Source organism: Panthera tigris, chromosome D2 (genome assembly GCF_018350195.1).
Source record: "Panthera tigris isolate Pti1 chromosome D2, P.tigris_Pti1_mat1.1, whole genome shotgun sequence".
Lineage (NCBI taxonomy): Eukaryota > Metazoa > Chordata > Mammalia > Carnivora > Felidae > Panthera > Panthera tigris.
In genome coordinates this window covers 36124653-36150038 of record NC_056670.1, presented here as the reverse complement: position 1 = coordinate 36150038, position 25386 = coordinate 36124653, and the positions used below count along the sequence as shown (strand labels likewise).

At 40.3% G+C, this 25386-nt stretch overlaps 1 protein-coding gene across 16 annotated transcripts in view; it reads right to left on the bottom strand.

Annotated features, from left to right (window-relative positions):
• LRMDA (leucine rich melanocyte differentiation associated) overlaps nt 1-25386 on the bottom strand; it is a 1033894-nt gene that overhangs the window by 3024 nt on the left and 1005484 nt on the right. The gene's annotated exons all lie outside the window — the stretch shown is intronic.

Below are 25386 nucleotides of genomic sequence, written 5' to 3'. Positions count from 1 at the left end.
ACTTTTCTAGTTTGGCCAAGTACTCCTCAAAATAAAGAATAATAACCCTTTCCCTCTCTGGGGTCCCTTAGTAGAGTTTCTGAAAATGGAAGATTAAGACTTTCTAGACGGGTCTGGCCCAAGCAAAAGATGTAAAACAATCTTCCTAGAATGTGACTCTTTTCAAGTCCTTTATCATGAATCAATACTATTAACTTTCAGGGAGAATCTTCTAAATCCCAGGAGGCATCAAGCACATACTGGGTGATCGAGGAAGAGTGATGGTGTTGACAAAGTGCCACATGAAAAGTAACAAGAGCCTCTGACATTAAAGGGCTTCTTCTTACAGGAGGCCTGAAATGAATCCTCAGGTTGGAATGCCTTTGATTTTCATCTTTAGTTTTAGTTTAAATAATCTTGTGGCTCTACGTACAGTTTTTGTTTCATTCAAGGATACTGTAGGAGAATTTAAGTATGAAAAATACCCCTAGAATAGGGTCAAATGTTCTAACCAACTCAATATTTATTCTAAATATCCATAAGAAATTACCTGCCACAGTTATTATGGAAGCTTTGTGTAATTATTAAGGGCAAATCAGTCTTCCTCAAAGAAAACATTTATAATTACAGTTTGCTTTTTGCCATCTTGTGTTTTCTTCTTCTAATTTTAGAAAAACTAACTTAAAATTCAGCTTCATAGAGTTGCCTTATTACTAAGAGCACTTGAGTCTCTGAAGTGTGCATAACCAGAAAAAAGCAAAGGAGTGTCCATAAAACATTAATTCATGAGCCACAAATCTGCCTGTAAAAATAGCTACCTATATGCATGATTATTTGTCTCTCTGTTTGATAGTGTGAAACCAACAATCACCATCTAATGTTCATCGGGGGTAAATTAGTACTAGAAATTATCCAGGTTCTTCACAGCAATTCTAAGTAGTAAATATTTTTGGGATTGTATAAGAGATGTTTCTCTACTGTAGAACTTTAAACATTATTCTTAAATAAGGATTAAAAATGGCTCTTAGAAACCTTTAAGGACAGGGCAGATGTTTCATGGTTTGGATGGCTTAGGACAAATTTAGGAATGACTGGGATTGCAGAATCTCTCAAGAGTTGGAAAGGGGAGAGGATGACATTGTTTCATGGTCTCAGACTGGTCTTGGGCTTGCTCTCATTAAGTTCTATTTGTCACATTTCTGTGAACAAGGCTACTGTGGACCCCCCCTTGGTCATGCTTTCTCCTTGGCCCAAATCCCTAATTTCTGCTTTTCAGAAATTAGGTGCTTGGAAACATCAAGCCTCGAGAAAACCTTCCTGAGACCCTTCTTGGGCTAAAAAGTATTCCTTTGGCTATTGGCCCCAAACAGCTCCCTTCACTGCAATTACATAACCCTGCGGTTGTACTAATGTTGTCACCAACGTTGGGAACTGGTCTGTTGGTCAGGCTTGGCTTGTCAGGTTCTGTTCCAGGAACAGCATCCCCTAGAGGCCTGGGTGGGAGTGTCTCAGATATTTCTGAAAATCCACAAAGGGCTTCCTTAAATATAATTGACTCAAACAAACCCTCAAGAATCTGGAAGGACGAGGCCAAGGATGTTAATTTCTTTCTACAGTACCAGGACAGCATGAATTTTTATAAAAAGAAATGGATAGGGCTGTCAGATATCATAAAGAATACAGTCTTTCTCTTGAGTAAAAGAACAAAAGGCAGACACGGGCATGTACACACATGCGCGCGCACACACACACACACACACACACACACACACACTACCCACGAGCCGGGTGCATTCCCTCCAGTAAATCCTCCAGTGTGTTCTGGGATTGAATTTCTTGACTCTCCCCTCTCTCCTTGGTAACCATCAACTCCAGATCTTGCCTAGATACCACGTGGATGGCAAGTCCCATCCTGGAAATAAGCTGGCTACTCCTGGAACCTGGGCTGTAATGTGGAGGGAGGTAAAGTATTCTGAGCCATGTTCCCCAGGCCTTCTTTCTGGTTGGTACTGATGAAAGTCCTTTTTAAGGCCTGCCCTGTTCCTTTGGGCCCGGAAGCAAGAATGTTTATAGACATCCTGGGGAGAGAGGGCTGTTTGATGAATGCGGGAGACTGGCGAGGTGTCAGAGCTTGGAAAATGAGGCAAGGACATGAGGTATTAATATTGTCAATGATCTCTTGACGGGAAAACAGATACCGCACTCACCGTCAGGTTTAAATAGACATCAAGTGCATTGATGACAAAAGGGCAGACTTCAAACAAAAGGCTGTGTGGTGGGGAGCAGAGCCAGTCTCTGTGCTGGCAATAACCTGATCTGAAAAGACACTGTCAGGGCTAGAGACAGGCCCAGGATTGTGTGCAGTGACAGAAAACAGAGATGCTGACAGAGATACCGGTGCCATATTATGCCAAGGATATTCTAACACTGTCTGCGGCTCTAACGAAAGCTGACATCATTCCCTATCACTTGGGGTCTTCTCCGCCTGCTCCTGCAGAGCATTTCTCCCCAGACATCATTACAACACTCGCTGCTAAGTTCCGGGCAGCCCTGTTCTGTCAGAGCACTTGGGGTCAAGGGGCCTAAGGATAACCTCAGTCAATCTAAATTTGGACTTTGCAGGAGGAGCACACTCAGCCCCCTGCTATCTCGGCTACTTGAGGTGATCGGACTGCCAACGTGCGAGGAGCTGTCACCTTGAATAAAATCCTTAAAGGGAAGGCGCTCAGTCTGTGGGCTGCTCCAGGAAGGCACGGGGATGGCGGCCTGGCGGCCAAAAATGAAATCCAGCTGCTGGTGCTCTCCTGGGGAGAAAGGTGGTCTGGCTAGTGACAGTTAAAATCGGCTGAAATGTTTGAACTCACACCCCCTACAATTGCTTAAATTAAGCAAGTGTTGCCTCTGTTGAGAATCCTACCGGAGCTCACAGTCGGGAGGTGATTATCCCTCACGTGGGACTTTAGTGCTCCAAAAATATATAAATAAATAAATAACATTAACAAGGAAGGGGAAAAAAAAACACAAAACAAAACAAAACCACAATCCCATGTGTGGCCATAGGACTTTATTTATCATGAAGGTTATTTGTAAAATAATGGAATCTGCTTATAAATTAAGTGAGGTGGCAGGCAGCGTGTTTCTCTCCCCCGCCTCCCCATGGCCCTATTCTCCCGTCATGGCAACTGCCATAAACTGTGAAAATTACAGAGGGAACAGTTTGCTTGCAAAGAACATTTTGACAGGGAGGCGCTCCGAGCCTGGAATTTGGGAACCCGCTGGTTGTGACTCAGTAGGTGGTGGTTTCCGGGTACATCTGTAATGCATTCACTTGTTTGTATCTCCTCGAACTATAACGTCTTGGGACGGCAGGGGGAACAACACATTTAATGGCGTGTGTAGTGTTTTTAATTAAAATATCTGGCTTTGGCCACAATAAGTGAAGCAGGCTTGCCGTGCATCAGGCTGACATGTATCTGTCTGTGTGGGGGTTTCTTTTCAGGGGCCCTGAAAAATGACAGTGTGCTGTCCCCTGGGGAATCTTCTCCTGCCAAATGAGACTCCTAATTTTTCTTAAGTAGCCAGCTCTCCCATCACCATAAGCTTTTAAAACTATAATTATGAAAAAAATGTATTGGGAAGAATCTCTTTTAAAGAGGTCCTTTATCTTTTAAATGTTTCCCCCTCTGGAATGGATGTTCTAATTATGCAGGTTAAGTTATGACCTTGGGGCTGCCTGAGGGGGTGGAAAACAGCCTCTTTTCTTCCTTGTAAGGCTGTGAGGGCTGGGGCAGTACCAGACTTCACTGGGGGAAGACCCTGAGAGTCCTGAGTAGAAATTCCTTGCACACTCATGCAGAGTCCAGCAAAGACCCCAGGATTCCCTGATCTCCCGGACAACCTTGCCCTGCCAGGTGCATTTCTCCTATTTAGTAAGGAGAGGTGGGAGAAGACCAATACTTAAATCTAGCTCTATGCCTGATGGTTATGTCACCACAGATATGTCCCTTTTCCTTACTGAGCTGCATTCCCCATTTGTAAAATGAAGGCAAGGGGCCAGATAATCTTGGAACTTCATTCTTGTTCTGAAATGTGTGATTTAGTATTTTCAAATGCTTCCCTTATGACAATAAGGATGTCAGATCCAATAGTGCCTGATGGAGAAGGAAAATCCAATAGTCAGTTAATCAAAAACTTGACTTTGACTAAGTAAGCTCTTGAGACCCATCTAGCCCACATTCTCATAATATAAAGAAGAGGAGTTCTGCTGGACCTCAAAATCTCCAAGGAAAGAAGTTCCACTAACTTTCCTGCAACCTGTATTTTACACCCAGTGCTGGGAAGCACCTCCCACAAACTAGTCCCTATCCAGTTAGCTTTGATATGAGTCCTGGTCGGTCGCATTAACTTCAGATTCCACAGAGCTCAAGACTAAATAGAAGCGTGAGTGTCTTCTCTCAAATGGTTGGCCATTTGTATCTTAGCTGTGAAACAAGAATAATCTAGACACCTACAAACATACAAACACAAAAATTTATTCGATGATCGAGGATAGGCTGGACCAATAAATTCGTATTTGTAAAAGAAAGTAAAAACTATCAATTCTATTACCATTATTAATATTAGTTTTGGTAATCATCATTTTAAATGCTATTATAACAAATGCAAGTGTACCTGTGTGATGACAGATTTTGATCAGTTTGCGATCACTAGAAGCTTACAAGTGTGGACAGCCCTACAAAATGGGTGAGGGGCAGAAGGATTCTCATGGAACTCCTGTTCTCCAATCTGTATGAGTAAAGGCAGGAGCTAGACTATTCATGGGGTCTGAGAAAAAAGTGATGACAGTGTTGTGAAGAGGTGGGTCCAGTGACAGGGAAAGAGTATCTGGAGAGTCTTTCTGGCCCACTGCAGAAGGTTCTAAAACTACGTTTCCACATGACACTATACATACCTGTTAATAGGTCACCCCTATAACACTCCCTGCACTGCTCCCCGATTGCTAATGCCCAGTGGTTGAAACAGTACAGAGGACATGTTCCATAAATATTTGTTGAATAGATAAATTAATACCACTGACGTTATTATCCATGTACAATCTGAACAGAACCCATCAAGTTAGGAATTTCAATTGTTGAACCCTCATACCTTAACCTCTTCTAAGACTACATGTCTGAAATGCTTTCAAAATATATACTTGCCTTATTAAAAAGGGGGCAAAATAGCAGAAGGCAACAGTCTCAATTCCTAAACACTAGTGTTGTTTTTATGCTGAACACTTTCCTCCCACAGAAACAAAGCAATCATAATTATCAGGCCAGAAAGAGAGAAGTGAAGTGAATCTTATCCAGACTTAAGAGCTGTAAACATCATACACGGGGCAGGACATTCCCCAGAAAGCGCATCCCTCGGTCTTTGTGGGCTGCAAGTAAACCGGGAGCTGGAAAGGAATAAACGCCCATGTTTTATGATCTTGAGAAGTGGCTGAGCAATGCCCCGAGGTCAGCCTGTGTGCTGTGCTATCAGCTTGGCTGTGGAGATCACACCAGATTTAGCAGAGCCTGCAGAATTACAGGCTCCTAGCACAACATCCTCCTTCAGTGTCAGCTATTAAATACTAAGGCAAAATGAAAAGAAGAGAGATCTTAAAAGGTCTTAAGGGAAGGGGTTGCTTGGGAGTTGTCTCTGTGGAAGGAGGACAAAGTCCATCCTCCAGGCCCAGCATATTTTTCCTTTGTCTGCGGGCCCATCTGAGAAGCCTCAGGCAGGGAACAGCAGGGAACAGTCTCTCCACTAGACCCAGGAGAGGGGAGAGAAGGCAAAGAAGAAAGTGAGAGACTTCCCTCCCAAACTAGCTGAGTGTGACTTCAGGCAAGTGTCTCAGGTTTTAGTCTGCTTCCTGGGTTGGAATGGGGTACCATGTGGTGCTATGGTTGTGCAATGCTTGCTAATCCTAAAGTTACCTAGAAGGGCTGCGGCTGTCTCCACCATGGACCAGGGGGCACAGCCCTCTTGCTGAGGACTGCAGGGACCACCTCAAACAGTGCCCTGCAAGGGACATCTCCTAGTCTCTCAAATGAGTGCACTCTTGAACTCTTCTTTATTATCCAAAACAACCCCGTGGTTCTGAGCAGCACACTGCAATGGAAGACATTTGAATTCTGCCATTTTGACCGCAAGGATGCTTTGGCTTCCTTCAGGCTTATGAATATAAACATAGACTAGCCTGGTAAGTTTTCTTTGAGAAAGCATTAATTATTCAAAGCAAATGCTATTTAGCCAATTCCATTCTTTAATTTTTGAATGTAAAGCTAAACCATATCCAATGTTTAACATTTCACTTCTACTTTATTGAGTTTATTTTCAATGGCGTCAAATTCTTTTCCATGTAATTTTTACATCAAGGTTAAATTCCTCAGCTTTTGCCCGATATCAAAGTTTACCAGTTACATCTTCTAAATCTCTGAGTCAATAATTTTTACAAAGTCACATTACCTTGAGTAAAATTTTGCAGGCCTGAATTGTGGCAGGAAGGTTTGTGCCTTCAGTTAAAGTTTTAGTCAACACATTTTACTATGCACAGTTTGGGTTCATGTCAATTTTATTTTGTTTTCATTATTTCCACCAAGGTTAATTTCTCCCCATGAGTGTATGCAGGATGTAACGATATACTGACGAGATATAAATCTATGGTCAGTTTATTTATTTATTTTTTTGTCCATAATAAATTTCATTATGTGCAGGTTTAGTGGCTGCCCGTTTTATTTTGGATTGACTATTTCGACTAGCAATGTTTGTTATAAGGGTAAAGTAAATGATAATTTTTATTCATTTCTTAGCACAAAGAGTATGCAGGACAAAGATCAATATTCTGGATGCATGGCAGGATCCAAATTGTGGGGTTATGACATGTTGCTTTCTACCAAGCGCCCATCAAAAAAACCCACATAATCCAAGGGTTTGGCTAAATCTACATCCTGAAAGAAAGCTGATCCAAATGCTGGCCAGCCTACCCCTTTGAGGAGAGGGCATTTGGCCCCAGTGTTCAGTTCCCTCAGGGAGGTTAAACTTTGCACTGAGAGAGAACAGATTATATACCCCACTTAGACAAATGCTGGGCCTTGTCAGGCCTCACCCACGTGTTTGTGACGAAGAAAAAACAGGGGAAGGAAACCAGTTAGTACAGAAAAGGATCTTGGCAAAACCTGCACTTGTAGGTGGTAGGAATGTGAGACTGAGAAGCCAGCCTTCCAGCCTGGGGGAGGCTGCACAAACGGTCACGTGAGTGGGCCGACAGGTTGACGGGTGACAAGCCAGAGCCTGTGGAAAATGTGCGCTGGGCTCCCGGGGCAGCTGAAATGAGGCTTGTCATTTTAGAAGAAGAAAAGAAGGTGGGAAAGGAGGAGAAAAATGCAGGGCCAGTTTTCCCCTCACATAATCCGCTAGTGGGAAATGGAAAAGCTCATTGGTCCAAGCCCCAGAAGTTACTGCACCGTTGAGTGGATCCTTAGGAACCAGCCCCACTGTCCCACCTTGAGCTCCCGGTCCCTGCCCTCAGGCTGCAGATTTGTGGCCTTGTCAAGACCTGACTCGGCCATTCAAAGTCCTTTCCACACAGAAAAAAATATTAGACTGACAGAATTAAAAGTTATCTGGCAGCAGATGTTTCCATTACGTGAATCCTGGAAAGGAAACAGTCAACATGCTTTTCCTCAGATGTCAATGCTTTTGAAATTTTGTTGTATTAAGGGTAGTTTGGGTAGACAGAGACTGAGGGGAAAGAATCCCAGTCTGAGGGTGGGCTCACTTGCTCTCTTTTTCTTTTTTTATAGTGTTTTTTTAAAAATTTTATTTATCTTGAGAGAGAGTGTGTGTGCAGGAGGAACAGAGAGAGAGACAGAGAGGATCCCAAGTGGGAGGGGCAGAGAGAGAGGTTGAGAGAGAATCCCAGGAGGCTCTGTGCTGTCAGCCAGGAGCCCGAAGTGGGGCTTGAACCCACGAACCATGAGATCATGACCTGAGCCTAAATCAACAGTTGGATGCTTAACTGACTGAGCCACCCAGGTGCCCCTTACTTGCCCTGTTTAAAACATTAATATGATTGGCTCTTATCTCTACATAATGCTGTATTTCAATCAAATAGGAACGTATACACTTCAGAGATCAATGCCATAGTAAAGATTTCTTGCTTCAACAACATCCCCCCATTAAAAAACAAAACCAAAAACCAACCAACCAAACAACAACAACAAAACGTGGCTAAATCTTCTTAGCAATCCAAATTTTGGTTTTTCTTCTTAGGTTACATTTTTTTGTGCCAGTTAAAATGAGGTTAGAACAGTTTTTACTCTGACTTCCGAAACAGTGATTTATTTACATGCTTTTATAAGAATACTTTATTATTTTGCTTCTTAGCTTAAACATAGAACAGGAAACTTTTCTTTAAAATTATTTCTTTAACTCTATTGAAGAAATCTCATTGGGACAAAATTTAAACACCATTATTTTAGGTCAAGTCCTTCACTTTATAATGGAGGAAAATGAGGTTTAAAGTGGTTTCCCCAAGGTCATGGTACCAGACCAGACATCCATGCAACTCTATCTGTCTAGTCCAGATGTTTCTGAATCGTAGGATACTGCCTTTAAGATAGGGGCACTGCAAAGATCAATCTGACTTAGGCTGACTCTTACCTACTTTTCTGCTGGGAGAAATTGAATCTTCAAGGCCAGTTTGGTGTTAGCGTGTTTCCCTACTCCCCATCTCTGTATTTTAAGTGGGGTTTAATGGATTTGAGATGGGCTGGATTCCAAACTGCATGCCAAGATGGAATGCAAATCAGTTCACATTCCTGAAGTTCCCTTCCTTGCGGCTCACTGATGGATGTCACATAAACCAGGCTGTCAATCAAGGTGGACAATGGTCAAGTGGTATGGCTCCATTTTTCTTTCTCAGTGTTTTTTTTTTCTTTTCTGGAGGAACTCAGAAATCTTTCACACAGGAAAGAAAAAAGAAAGAAAACGTTCACCCCTTCACCACCTCCCCCATTTCCACCATTGTGTCCATATTCATCTTTTCCATTTCCCATCTGAAGTCAAGAGCATTGCCACTAGAGGGCAGCATGAATTTAGGAAAAACAGCAGCTTTCTTGGAAAAAAAAAAAAAAAAGATGGCAACTATTCAGGGAGGGCCATTAAAGCCACACTGTGCTTTTGGTCACCAATTATAGGTTCCATAATGATCAATATGTCATGTTTGCTCAATCTATGCGGGAGGCTTTCTGGGAATGGGGCTACCAAACACCCCCCTTTAGATTCCTCTGGTCTCGATTTCAAAGACTGACTTTCTTCACCGTCAGTTGCTCTAATTAACCTTCCAGGCTCAGGGGTTGGAGATGTTTACGTAATACCTGCATAAATGTAACATGTATGCAAACTAATAAACAAAGATAAATTCCTGCACTTCCTAAAAAATATCATTTTTATGGTAGGAATCCAAAAGGAAATATGCCACCCAATGGCATGGAGTTACCAATCATTGTGAGAGTAAAACAAGTAAAACTCTAAAAAATAAGATAAAATAAAATTGGACCAATAAAATATACAAGAGGTGTGTGATTGCATCCAAACAAATTATAGCTACCACCTTTTAAGGCACCTCCCTGACCAAAACCCACCCAGCCATTGTCTTCCCTCTTAGAGTATCTGGCCCAGACTAATCACAAAAGAGAGGCAGAAGCAACTCAAATGAAAATAAATAGTAATTCCAGCTTCTCCCTGATCACCATTTGGTCCCCATCATTAGTCTCTGGGACATGGACCAGTGGTGATTTCATGCCCTGACAACAAATGACCACCTCCCTTTAGGAGAAATGAGGTACTCATGAGTTTCTAGGGATTTTAAGCATATTATTCTTTTTTTAAACAGCCATAAAGGTATGACATTCTAGGGAATGGCATTTTAAATGAGAACTTTTTAAAATTAAAATCCATGATGGGGCACTTAGGTGGCTCAGTCGGTTAAGCATCCGACTTTGGCTCAGGTCATGATCTTGTGGTGAGTTCGAGCCCTGAATTGGGCTCTGTGCTGACAGCTCAGAGCCTGGAGCCTGCTTGGGATTCTGTGTCTCCCTCTGTCTCTCTCTCTGCCCCGCCCCCCACTAGTGCTCGCTCTCTCCCTCTCACTTTCTCTCTCTCAAAAATAAACATAGAAAAAAAAGTTCTAGAATTAAAATCCATGAGTAGACTCAATCAGAGAAGGGAGGAAACAAAAATTGGTGTCAGACCAGGGGAAATGACAGCTGAGTACAGGTGCAGCTCTTCATTTCAGCTGAGAGACCTCTCACATGGTCAGTGGAGCAAGTATAAAATGGCTCTCACACGTTTCTTCCCTTACACTTTCTTTCCTAATACAACAGTCATGTGATTGACTAGCCACTGGGGGGATGTTGGGTTCCAGTTAATTAATTAAATTATCTCATTAACTCGTGGTTAACTAGAAACCTTTCTGAGTTTTTTCTTGCACATAAACATTATGCAAAACCAAAGCTAATTTCATTGTCTTACCAGGTATATCATAGTGACCACAAATGAGGATTTCTCTGAGTATCTATAGTGAGGATGATACAGTTTAGAGGCTTAGCTGGGGTGGGAAGACTGCTCTTTGAACATTTCTCAAGGTCTTAGGATCTCCTTTATATATGAGCTTCAAAAGGGCAGAGATGACAACTTTTCATCCTTGCTTCATGAGGCCTAGGGCATGTAGGTACTCAATAGATTATTTTTTATTGTGGAATAAATGAAAGAATCCTAGGATACAACTTGCCCTTGTACCAGAATCACCTGGAAGGCTTGATAAAACAGATTGCTGAGCCCCATCCCCAGAGTCTCTGATTAGTGGGTCTGAGTTGGGGCCAAGAATTTGCATTTTTGCTAGTGCCCAGTGACAGTGATGCTGCTGATGGGGGACTCCACATTAAGAAAAAATGATATAGGACAACCCAAAGGGGCTCCCTTTTTTCCTTTTTTAAAAAAATAAATTCTTGACATTAGATTTTATTCTTATAACATTAAGAGTATTCAGATGCAGACAGAAAATCTGGTTGACTGAGGATCCTAGTGCATGAGTTTTAATAAATGGGGATTTTACCCTCTCCAAACAACTGTCTGAAAACAAATGGCACCTAAAATTAATAATAGTAATAGTAATAATAATAACAAAGTTGCTCCACCTCTTCAATATTAAACAAAAACTGTAAAAGATTAAATTTAAGTGACATGCAGATTCATGTATTAACAGAAGAAAAGAAGAAAAGACTTTTTTGGGTAAGTAGAATGGGACTGAACCTGCAAACCATAATTTATGAAGTATAAGAAAAAAAAAAGCTTCCAGAAAAATTTCCCAGAGAGTCTTTAGCTTCCCTCTAAAAGGACAGAATCTTAAGTGAACAAATCGGAACAGTGGGGGTCCTCCTGCAGAGTTTGAATGAAAATTTTGGCTTTGCTCTCAAGCACAAATTTGCTTTTGGGTTTCAGATCTGCCCCTATTAGAAAGCTTACATCAAAAGGGGGGAAACCATCCACAGTTCTGTCTCGTTCTTGAGGCTAAAATTTCTCAAGAGAGTCATTGAAAATAAAGACAAGTTGCTTTTTTTTTAATTCTTCAAGCTGCAAAAAAAGAACCTCTCAAATAAAATTAAGCAGACCCAGTAACAACTGGGTTTGTCATAATTCAAACTCTGCAAGGATTGGGGAAAAGACCTTCCTTCTTGGGCCCATTAGTCCAGCCTCCATCTGCCCTTCATTAAAATCTAAACAAACTTTTCCTGTACTGATATTACTATAATCTTTCCTAATTCCAGGACACTCTAAATTGCTTTCTCCAAAAGGAAAACAAAAGGAATCTGCTGATATATGAGCTAACTGAAAGAAGTTTACATTATAAAAAAATAACCAAAAGTATGTTGTTGCAGGAAGCACAGCATAATTCTTGGGCACTAGTAAATCTCGATGCCAAATGCCAAAATATTTTCATTATTTCCTGATCTTTACTTCCCCATCCTCTAACCTGAATCAGAAAAATTAAAAGTCCATATATATGCTAATGTTAATGAAATGAACCATAGGTTAAGTAAGAATTAATAGGAAGCAGTTTATAAGAACAATATGAACCTCTTGTACATTTTGTTTTGCCCAAAATAAAGACAAAGTGAATAGAAGAGCATACTATAAGGGCCTTCATTAGGGCCAGGCTCATTAAAACTTAATGAAGGCACTAGAGTCTCTCCAACAATATTAAGAGGGTTATACTTTTTACCTATCAGTGGAATGGCCTGGGTTGGAAAGACATTGCTGACAGTGGGTGGTACCAGGTGTTATCTGTCCCTGGAACATACGACTTTGATGGCTTGGGATATTACCCCTTTTATTTGGCTGGCTTGAATTCGTCAGGATTCACCCTGTGGTGAGTTAACATGCCTCCATATTGAAAAAAAATTGCCCATGGGCCAATGTGAGCCCCGCACCTAATAGAATACATCTGGCTCTGACAGTTTGATGCCCAGCTCTGAGCCACATTCGGCAACACAAATTAACAGCGTAGACATTGCCCACGCTGAGCAGGAAGTAATAACCTGCTACCTGCTACTTGGCCAAAATCTCATTATAAGCCATTACGGTAATTGAGGGCCAAGACTCTGTGGATATTAGACTCCCCGAGTGCCAGTCGTTAGTTCAGCAGAAGAAAGACTCCGAAAGGAGGGGGCAGTGGGGCAGACTGAGGAGAAACTGCTTTGGACCATCGCGTGAATTCCATCTACAGGGTGCTCTGTGGCTCTGGGAGATTCGTGAGCTGTTTCTCTTCTGCCCCAAAGTCCACAGGACCTCTCTGGGTGGGGGGGTGGGGGTCAGAACTCTAGGAAGATGAGGTAATTCTTGGTAGGCCTCCAACAATGCTATACAATTAAAATTTGGTTTAAATGAATATTAAGGACATCTACAAAGGGAAGAAGAGGGCAAAAGAAGTCAGAATGCTCCACACTAATAAGGGTAGAAGATGGGATGGAAAGAGGGAAGCCACCCATTTTCTCCAGAAGATGGAGCCTCTCTAGAATTACTACACCTATATGAGCATCCATTCTTCTGTGGCTGGCAAAGCCAGCCCCTTTTCCCATAAGGCTGGTCCTCTTAGTCTGTCTCCAGGGTTGGGGAGCTAGGGATGAGGTGGTGTGCATTTGGTAGAGGGAAACAAGGCAGAAGTCCAATGGATCAATCAAGCAGCTGATCAATAAATCTGATTTTGGTATCATGAAGATGGTTCTGGACTATAGTAATCATAACAGCTATCAATAAACATCTCTTGAAAAAAGTTACAGATGGCCAGGGAAAAAAGTAATTGAAAATACAATAAACTGTTTTTAGAAATCCCTTTTTATCCCACTACATACAAATATCACCCTACACACACACACACACACACACATACACACACACACACACACCACACACACCAATAAGAACCAAATTCTCCAATTACAGGAGCATGTTGAAGCCCGGTTGTACCTCAGTTATACTCAGGAGTATCATAAAACTTCTGAGTATCAGGTCCTCTCCAGCAACGACTAGGAGCCTGGTTAACAAACCTTCCTGGGCATCCAGAAGTTTCCATTTCATCTTACTCTGTTTCTCAGTAAAAGGATCCCTGGCCTTGGAATTTTGAAAGAATTGGTATTGGGGGGGGGGGGCGGCGGAATAAACACAATGATGGCGGAAAATGGGAGTTGCTGAGCGTGAGGATGTCTGTGAGGAGCAAGTGCACAATCAGAACACCCTAAGACAATCTTCCTGTCTCAGCCACGCCAGCCTCAGTATTTCTCTTCACCTAGAGGGTTAAGCACAAGCTGGAGCCTAGAAAATGGCTGCTGTTTGGTACAAGCGAGGCCTTCCCTATAACTAGATCCTTCAGGAAAAAACAAATTAATCAACAGCGAGCTGAAGTGGGTTTAATGATTGCATTCTGCATACAATCAGCTTTTCCCTTTTCAAGGGCCATCAATATGTCAAGGGAAGACATATCTGAAGGATATAGCTCTTAACATCAAGGTTATCTATTCTCCACAAGGCTCCCACTCCTTGCTGGGCTGATACTCCACGCTGCCTGTGTCTAACATTTTCATCAACTCTGCAATCAATCAAGGTAATAATGTTGTGCAAAAAATCAATTAACAACGCAATTAAACTTTCCTTATTATCTCAAAGGGCTGAAATAATACCTAAAGGGAAGATAGACTCACTGAACGCAGACATCCATAATCCAATGTGAAAGTGAATTATGAGGTTGGACAGATGCAGGCATGTGCTGGTGCTGTTATTTTCCAGGGGTTATATCTCATCGTGGCAGTGTATCAGTCAGCCCCAATCCCAGACCCTAAAATTCCAAATTACTTTTAAGAAATATATGATGTGCAATATCCATTTCATATTCTCTTTTAAAGATAACCCCCTCCCCTCCAAAAAAAAAATTGAACGGCCATATTATTCAAAGACAAAATGATCTTTCAACAAGAACATAAAATATAAAAGCTATAATAACATTTACATCTGTATAGCACACATCTCTGTAAATGCAGGTCATCTATTATACATAATCTGCGGAGCCTAAGAGGCCTGGGATGTGGCACATTTAAAACCCAAATGCGTGAATATGCAGACTCCTATGGGTGGCTGTGGCTTCCCCTGAGTGAAGGTCTCACCCATGCCTGCCTACTGGTATATGAATGCACACATGCACACATGCAGGCACACACACACAGACACGCATGTAGAAGCATCTGGAACAACGGAAGTATCACTCATTTAAAATGAGAATGACTATATTATTTAGCAATTACACTCAGCTTGCCCTGAAACACTGTCCAAGCATTTATATATAGTACGTAAAAAAGAGGCGACTATTAACCTTTTAATGCAGTGAGGACTGCGGAGTCCTTGAAATTTCACACTAAAACGAGATACATGGTAGAGGAAGAGGAGGAAGGAGTTTCCTGACATTTACAGAGCTCATTTTGAACTGTTCAGGACCCACATGCAATGGTCCGGCACCAACAAAAGATAGAAGGGGAGACAATGCCCGGAACGGGAAGGTTAAATAAACAAACAAACAAACAAACATCAAAGAAAAAGCCAGCAAACAAAAAAGTGCTGACAAAATATTGACATTATTTGAATATCCTCATAATTCCTGGAAGTAAAACACAACAACACTTAAGAATCAACATGGACATATGTCAAGCATGAATACCCACATAAGAAATCACCTCCCTACACTTGCCCTTCTCCATCGTGGGGCCAGAGGTTTCCCTACAGCACGGCTGAAGGATCTCACAGCATATATAGAAAGCCTAGGAGATCCCTGAAATTCATAGGAGCCAAATGAACTGATCCAGAAAGCATAATCCCAAACTTGGGCCTCAGAGAGTTATCTGAATCAGAATAAGAAAGGATTTCCCTGTGTTTCTTGATCAAACCATGTTGCTACTTGAGCTCTAGATTTTAGTAACACACAGCTATTCTCCTGGTGGTGTGGATTTCCACATATGCCACCTGGAGTGGTGCAGGTATTGTCACTTCAAAATATCATTGCTCAACAATGAATTCCTTCTTTGCCAGTTACTCACTTGTAACAAGGACCCATCTTCTTAAGCCAACTTTCCCCATTTTCAGCACAGCAAGGAGGCAGGACTGAGCCCCAAGTGCAGATGTACATGAAAATGAAAGAAGACAAATGCATATAAACCCTCACTCTAATTTCTTAAGAAAAATAAGAAAGCAAATTGTGATGTACTTTTTGGTACAGAATTTCAACAGAGAAGTTGAACAGGTTAGTGATTCTTGCCATTTCTCTAACCTTAAGGAACATAATTAATATGTTTTCATTTTCAATGACTATATTGTGTGTGTATCAACTGGAACTGCTCCTGCTGTGTATTTGATTCCACTGACGATGGGGTGGGTTGGATTTTAAATGATGTGTGAGCACTTCTGTTCTTTCCGTGCTCTGGTTTATGTGTTATTCATGACTTGCATTACAGACATGGCTGATACACAGATGTAAATGTTATTAAATCTTTTGTATTTTAGAGGCTTTGTGAAAGGCTTCTTTGTTTTCAAATAATTCTCTTAACCACCAAAAATAACCAGTAATACATGACAATGTCTTGGGAATTTTTTTTTTCGTTGAATTTTCTGATGAAGAGATTTTCTCCTTCCGAAGAGATTTTTCTCTTCTGCTGTTTTTTTCATCAAAAGAAAAATGTAGGATAAGCTGGCAGGTGGAAGAGTTACACCTTCATAGTACCAGTCAAGAACAAATTCATGTGTGTTGATACGTACATGCGCTAATGTGTATTGTGTGTTTTGTGTGTATGTGTTACATGTGGATGTGTGGTGCTTGTGTGTGCACTGTTGTATGTGTGCTGTGTGTCTTGCGATAAATTGTGTTATTTATGTTGTATGTGTTTTGCTTTTGTGTGCATCTTGATTATGATTGTGTTATAGGTGCACACGGTGTATACCTGGGTGTGAATATGTTGACATCATTTTGCCAGATCAGAACTCAAAGTTGCCAATTCTCATATATCTGCCAAAGAAGCAGCTGCCTTACTGCATTTCGGTATCTGACATAATTTTTAATCTGTTTTCACTTTGCTCCATCCTCTTCACATTTCTTAGGATTTCAACAGAAATGTGGCAGAGGATAAACCTCTTCATACAGACAGCACTTAATCAGTCTGTGCCTCTTACTGGCTCACTTTTCCTTATTGATTTTAAATTTAAACAGTGCTCTGAGGCTGAACAATACACCCCCACAAATACAGCTGACTTCCCTGAAGGAGGTCAAGACAGACAGAGATGTGTGTTTCAGTCCTGAGGTTAGCAGTCCAACTTCAAAGAGCTCTAGAAGGAGAGAAGGCTCAGGCCCTCTTCCATCCTCAGGGCAGTGGGAGTACCTGCCTGATTTCAGAAGAGCCTTTTTAGAAGGACAAGAAAGGTCATATCAACTTTGGCAAATGGGGGGAGTCCAAAGATCAGGTTCTAGCTCTGGTTACCTACGCATATTTTCTATGCTGTTCACAGCTCATATGGTTGACACAACGATAGGGACCTTTCTCTTTCCATGTCCCTCTCTTCTTTTCCTTGGTTTGTCCCCTTCCCTTCTAGAATATCTATGACCCTCATACCCCCTCTTGCCTTTCTTGGGGTTTCAACTCCAGAGTTAAAATATAACCGTCCTCTTTCAGATGCATGTCCCTTCATACCTTTTCTAAGAACCGACTAATTTTCTGATCACTAATTCACATTAACATGTTAACAGTTCACAATGAAATAGAATTTCATCACTTCAGGAAAACATTTTATTCTTAAAAAGACACATTTAAAAAAAAATAACCAACTGAGTGCATCTTGAATGGAATTTTGGGCAAAACAATAAGTGGGGAAACACTATTTTCCAGGAACAATCCCTGATACCCAAAATAAAGAAGACAAGGAGGGGTGCCTGGGTGGCTCAGTCAGTCAAGCGACTGCCTCTTCACTTCTGCTCAGGTTGTGATCTCATGGTTCACTGACTCGAGCCCCACGTCGGGCTCCACGATGACAGCCAGGAGCCTGCTTGGGATTCTTTCTCTGCCTCTCTCTCTGCCCCTCCCTCACCTGCATGCACACACTCTTTCTGTCTCCCAAAATAAAGAAATACACTTAAAAAACAAAGATGAGGAAGAAGCAAAGGAAAGAAAGGGAGAGTCTCTTGTTATATTTGAGGAACTGACAGGCCAGAAAAGGAGATGACTTGTCAAATAAAAGTCGCTATAATAATATTAGGCACAAAGTGTTATGAGAACATAGAAAAGGATTATCTCTGCCTTGGGAAGTGATGGGTTAACATAAAGCATAAAAAAAAGTCATTTTCTCTATATGTATTTCCCTTATTACTTAAGTCACGGATATAATATTTGTTGTTAACAAGTTAAACAATACAGAAGGTATATTTAAAAACGTATTAGTCCTTTCAAGACTTGCATGATCACCGGATATACAGTGACTCCCAGGATATACTTCTGGAGAGATGTAAACGTAGGTGTATATATATATATATACAGATTTATAGAGATGATACAGATGTAGATGTAAATATAGGTATAGAGTTATACAGACATATAGAGGGGCAACTATAGACACAGTATAGACAGAGACACAGGCATACAGATAGATACAGATATAGATATGTAGACATGTTTATATAGATATAGATGTAGATGTAGGATCTACTGATAAGTAAAAATGCGAGGAACCAAAAAGTACATAAACTCAGTACTTTGGGGTAAGAAAGAAGTAAAAATAACTGGGACCTTATGAAGATAAAAAGCTTCTGCACAGGAAAGGAAACAACCAACAAAACTCAAAGGCAACCAACGGAATGGGAAAAGATATTTGCAAATGACATATTGGACAAAGGGCTAGTATCCAAAATCTATAAAGATCTCACCAAACTCCACACCCGAAAAACAAATAACCCAGTGAAGAAATGGGCAGAAAACATGAATAGACACTTCTCTAAAGAAGACATCCGGATGGCCAACAGGCACATGAAAAGATGCTCAACGTTGCTCCTCATCAGGGAAATACAAATCAAAACCACACTCAGATATCACCTCACGCCAGTCAGAGTGGCCAAAATGAACAAATCAGGAGACTATAGATGCCAGAGAGGATGTGGAGAAACGGGAACCCTCTTGCACTGTTGGTGGGAATGCAAACTGGTACAGCCACTCTGGAAAACAGTGTGGAGGTTCCTCAAAAAATTAAAAACAGACCTACCCTATGACCCAGCAATAGCACTGCTAGGAATTTACCCAAGGGATACAGGAGTACTGATGCATAGGGGCACTTGTACCCCAATGTTTATAGCAGCACTCTCAACAATGGCCAAATGATGGAAAGAGCCTAAATGTCCATCAACTGATGAATGGATAAAGAAATTGTGGTTTATATACACAATGGAGTACTACGTGGCAATGAGAAAGAATGAAATATGGCCCTTTGTAGCAACGTGGATGGAACTGGAGAGTGTGATGCTAAGTGAAATAAGCCATACAGAGAAGGACAGATACCATATGTTTTCACTCTTATGTGGATCCTGAGAAACTTAACAGAAACCCATGGCAGAGGGGAAGGAAAAAAAAAAAATAGAGGTTAGAGTGGGAGAGAGCCAAAGCATAAGAGATTCTTAAAAACTGAGAACAAACTGAGGGTTGATGGGGGGTGGGAGGGAGGGGAGGGTGGGTGATGGGTATTGAGAAAGGCACCTTTTGGGATGAGCACTGGGTGTTGTATGGAAACCAATTTGACAATAAATTTCATATATTGAAAAAAAAAAAGAAAGAAGTAAAAATATGATTAAAAACTAAACACACATCTTTATCTGTGTTTTACATAAAGAAACAGGGGAAGGATAAACCATAGACTAGTAAGAATGACTATGTGTGGTCAGTGAGTGAAAATAGGATGGAGGGCATTGAGATAGAGCTGAGACTTCTCTGAATATATCTTTTAATATTCATATACTTCACATATTCAAAAAATAAAATAAAAAGGATGGAAAAAGCAAACCCTAAAACTGAATACAACTGGGAAAAACTGAACCCAACTGCCTATCAAATCGATAACATAATGACACAAGAAAAGAAAAGAAAGGAATTTTGGAACACAGTACCTCATGTACTGTGTACTCATGTACACACCAGAGTGAGATATATTGAGTAAAAAAGTAAAATAAAATAAATGAATAAATAAAAATAACGCAAAGAAATATTGAGCTTTACTTAGGAGGCTTATTGTTGTTAGTGTCATTGCCATTATACTTCTCAAATTACTTTGTGTGTGTTGTAGGGTAGAGAAAACATGTAAATACACTGAAGTTACTGGAAGTTAACATTTTCACTGTGAGACAAGGGAAATCAAAGAACGAGGGAAGATGTAGTAGGCAGAATAATGGGTATCAAGATGTCCATCCACAATCTGACCTCTGGAATTTGTACTATATCCCTTTACAAGACAAGAGAGACTTTGTAGAAATGATAATGGGTATGGACCTTAGGTTGGAGACATTATTCTGGACTATCTGTCTGGGTTCAGCCTAATCCCATGAGTACTTAAAAAGGGAAGAAGCTTTAAAGGCTGTGGTCACAGAGGGAGATATGACCAGCATCAGAGAGAGACAACACCCTGGCTTTGAAGGTGAGAAGGGGCTTGGAGCCAAGAAATGCGGGGGGCCTCCAGAGCTGGGAAAGGCAAGGAGATGGATTTTACCCCGTGAGTCTCCAGAAAGGAACACAGCTTTGCCAAAACCTTGATTTGAACACACTGAAGAGCCATGTTAGACTTTTGACCTACAGAATAACAAATAATGAATTTGTATTGTTTAAGCCACTCGGTTTGTGAGAATTCATTATGGCAGCCCTAGAAAACTAATATGGAAAGTGATGGTGACGATGATGATGGTAATGATAATGATAACTGCAAATCTAAATTGGAGAGATCTATAAGAAATCATTAACACTTACATATATATGAATGTGTGTGTGTACACACATGTGTGAAGGATATCTGGCACCTAGATACTGGCTCCCCACCATCCAAATATTTCCACCTAAAGTAAACAGGATGTGGGCAGGAAATGTACAAAGTGCCTGAAACATCTTGTGCCAGAAAGCAGATCAAGAACGCAGAGACGGTTTGAAGATCCTCTCTCTAGCCAAATTTGGCATTATTTGATATCAAAATGAATAAGGAGAGTAATTAATTTCACACATTGAATTAAAAAATAACTATGAGTTGATAATGATACTTAAGCACAAAAATAAATAGGAGAGAAAGCTCTTATTTAAAGACTGCCAGCTAATTAATGTAGAAGCAATGATACAATTGGAAAAATCACCATATTCCAATGTAGTAATCCAGACAAATACTATCAATGGATGCTACAAGTATTGGGTGAAAGTTTATTGGAGAAGAAAATATTCATGCAACCATAGGTTGCCACTGTTAAGGTTACTTATTAATTATAAAGGGGAACATATACCTTCAGAGTGGATCAATATGGTAGTAACCACGTTAACCAAATGGTCAATCAGCATTACTACAAAAGGGATCATTAAATATCACATGCCTCTCAACATGATGAAATACACCCAATATTGCCTACATTTGCCAAAATGTTTAACTTGAATCAAATTATGAGTGAGCAACTAGAATAATCCAGAATGTGGGAAATTCTACAAGGACACTGACTTGAGCTTTTGAAAAAAACAACAATAAAACCTAAATGTCTTGAAAAGGAGGAAAGGTGGAAGGTGTGCTCTAGCATACATGAGAATCACCTGGAACACTTGTTATAACAGAGTTTCCTGCGTCAGCCCTCAGAGTTTCTCTTTTAGTGGGTCTGGGGTGGGGCTCCAGCATTTTTACTTCTGACAAGTTCCCTAGTGATCCTGACGTTGCTGGTCTGGGAGTCACCCTTGAGAACTACTGCACTAGACTGAAAAAGAATTAAAAGACTTAACAACCAAATGCAAACTTTGTTTGGATATTAGATTAAAACAAAAGAAGTTATCAGAGACATCATTGGAAGATGGAGGAATTTTCACTAAGGACTGAAGAGTAGGCAATGGTTTGAATTAATGTTAATATTCTTAGCATTTTGTTTTTTTTGTAAGAAATGCTCCTTATCTTAGGATATTCATGCTGGAGTACTTAGGGCTGAAGTATGATGGTGTCTACAATTTATTTAAATGTCTCATAAAAATGTGTGTATATACATGCAGACTCAGAGACATACAGAGAGATGGTAAATATTAAAAGTGAATTTAGGTAAAGAATGTGTATGTGCATTATATTATTCTTTTGACTTCTGTAGGCTTGCAAATTTTCATAGTAATAATTTGGGAAGAGATGGCTTTTTTGTGTATCTTGGCATGTGATCTTTGTAACTGGACAGTAATGACTCCAGGAAGAATTTTCAAATCTGTGTTAACTTTCTTTGCCTTCTCTTTTCTGGATTCTGTCAGGTGACCTATTTAAGCCCAATAGTCAGTTAGCACTGACTGAGATCCTTTCAGGCCAGCATGTTCTCCACAAACAGCACTTTGCTATCCCAAAACAAATAACTAAGAGTGTCACTCTCTGCCTTCCTCATTGTACACACACACACACACGCACACACACACACACACTCCACATATGCACTCCATCCTTACCATTCCTTCACAAAAATGTATAGGGTCATGTTTAATTTGCATTACAACATGTCTGACTAGTAAGGTATTTATTTAATCAGTTACTGAGTTCTGCCTTCTTCCATGAGACAGCTGTTTACTGAGATCCTACTATGTGCCTCTCAGTGTTCTTGTAGATATTGATACAGCAGGTGGATAAGGTCTCAGCCCATGGACAATACAACCTAGTGGTGGAAGGAAGGCAATAAGGAGACGAAATTTAAAACAAACTAATAATTTTATATATAAATATAATGAAGGTGACAAATCTATAATGAAGGTGATAAAGAGTAAGAGGATAGAATACCTCTTACTAGAAGAAACATAATACCTTGTTGCTAGTACTGAGTGTTCTGTACTCCAGACTTGTGAATTTTGGCAGGTCTCATGACTTATGCCAACCTTGATTTTCATGTTCAAAACAGTAGTAATAAACCTTGCCTCTGTACCCTCTGCCCCCAATCAGGGGACTACAAGGAACTCAAGCTACTGAATAATATTTATTGTCATTGCCAAATGATAGCATGTCTTATGATGATTTGTTTCTTATAATAATGAGCCATCTTCCAACTGCCCCACTGCTGTATTACTGAGGATTATGCAAGCTGCTATAACAACAAAAAAAAAAAGCCCCACAATTTCAGTGGCTTAACGTAACAGAAGTTTATGTCTCCGTTACTCAAATGTCCCGTGCAGGAAGCCTCCTTTACGTGGGATTGCTGTGGTTCTGCCATCTCCTGTAAGTCCTGTCATCTGCATTCTGCCAGTGGAATGGGCAAAGTGAAGGAGGCAGAGCCGCTCCTCAAAAGTTTTAGTTGTGAAATGACACACATTGCTTCCACTATCATTTCCTTGGCTAAACCACACTCATTTAACCACATCTAATTAACTGTGAGGGAGACAGAGTTGAAGTCCAGCTTTGTGGTCCCAAAAGGGGAAGAAAATGTATATTTTATTGAGCACAAAGCAATCTCTACTACTACGACCAAAATGTATTTTTCCTTCCATGTTCTTACTTAATGTGGAATTATGTAAAATGTTAAAGAGAGAGAAAGGGTAATTTCACACTCAGTTAAATATTTGTTCTGGGCTAAGTACCAGGCACAATACCATACTGATGTTTCACCTGCATAGCAAAGGACATACCTATCACAGTGCCTGGCACATAAAGGCATTTCAGGATGGATTCACAGGTTAATGAATGAGCAAACATCCACTAAAACCCAACTTCATGAGAGCAGGAAGTCTGATTTGTTTACAACAGTCTCTTGAGGGCCTAGCACTGGTTCAGCATGGAGCAGGCAATAAATGTATACTAAGAATTTGTTTTAAAACCTAAAGTTATATTTTGTTCCCCCAAATGAGCATATGCATATATAGCATACTCTTGGATCAAACATTTTTATGACACATTTAGTCATGTCAGAATAAATCCAAGCCATCCAGGCTGTACCTAAATATGCATAAATAACTGACAATTCCATAGAGCCATTATAGCTACATTTTAGTATCAAAGAGTAATAAGCAAATCAAGTAGACAGCATCTATTTTTAAACAGAAATCCGTAGGTACCTTTAGCTGAAAATTAAAAACAAGGGGCCCTAATTTCCAAAGATCCTCCCTTAATTAATTAAAGCAACGAATTTGCCAGCTCCTAGGTGACAGTGAGATGTTCCTGGAAGCCAACATGGTTTTGTAAAAGCAGCACCAAATGCAACAACAAATGTGAACTCAGGTCTTGTATGGCAAAGATCCAGACACAGTTAACCTCAATGAGGAAGAGGTATTCCTCATCACATTTACACAAAGAAATTGTTTTTCATGACGTATTCAGAGGCCAATGAATCCTGATGAATCTGGATAGAGTAGCTTAAGTTGGCTTGACATGATCAATGTACTGAAGGTAAAATTGTGAACAGTTGCAATCAGCTGACTTTGAGAGATTCTATAATGTCCACACTCTGTAAGTACTTGTGATTTCTTCCCTCCTTCCTCCCTTCCCTCCCTCTCCCCTTCTATCTACAAATGATCTTGTTTTTCTTCTTTTGTTACTGAAATGTCAGCACTCAAATTAAGATCCATTTCAATGACCACATCTTCCTTGAAGAAAATGTTTATTTATTATTACAACCATGAAAAAAAAATTAAATAAAAATAGGATTTAAAAATCTGAGTCACTATGTAGCATCAAGTCAACCCAAGTCTACCCTGCAGTGACGGTATATCAGGCATGCCAACTGTATTTTAGAAACACATAAATGGAAGAATTGCAATAATTAAAGCAATTTAACTTTTTCATTTACCATTCAGATTTTTGCTCTCCTGATCCAAACAATTAATTCATGAAGCTAAATATTCCTACCCTCAGAAAATCTGAAATGAGTTGTTCCCCAAACATCCCATGGCATTTCAGGTGCTAGGACTCCATTCTACCTCCATTCTACCAGATAAAATTCCCCTTATCTTTCAAGACACAGGTCTAATGGCATTCTTCTTAGAAACCTCCAGTGACTTTCCGTAGGCAGAATTAATGGCTCCTTGTTTGTTCTCCCTGTGCACCATTCATGACACAACCCTTACATACACCCCACTGTATCAGAGCCAGTCATGTCATTATTATTACCACTTAAATGTAATTTACTTGAACTCAGGGATACTGTCTTATTCATCTCTGAATCTATGGATTCTCTACCACAGGTCTTGGAATTTAAAATGTAGTTAAAATGTTTGCTAATGAACGAATGCATGCATGAATGAACTGAGCAAGTGAGCCAGACTTTCTCTGTTTATCAAACAGAAGGCCTAGGAGATCATAAGCAGAATTTGTAATTAAGCCATAAACAACACAATGGTTATCTGATAGCCACAATTATTAAAAGTAGAGGCTTAATGGGAGTGAAATTTGTCTTTTATAAAGAAGCTTGGCTCTAAAGCAAGAATGAAACACCCAAAGAACCTCATGTCTCTTAAAGATTTCAAATTCGTAGTTTAGTATCCACTCATGAAGATAACTCCAGGGCCAAATGGCTTGAATGGCCAATTCAACCAAGGATTTACCAAAGAATAATATCAATTCTACACAAAC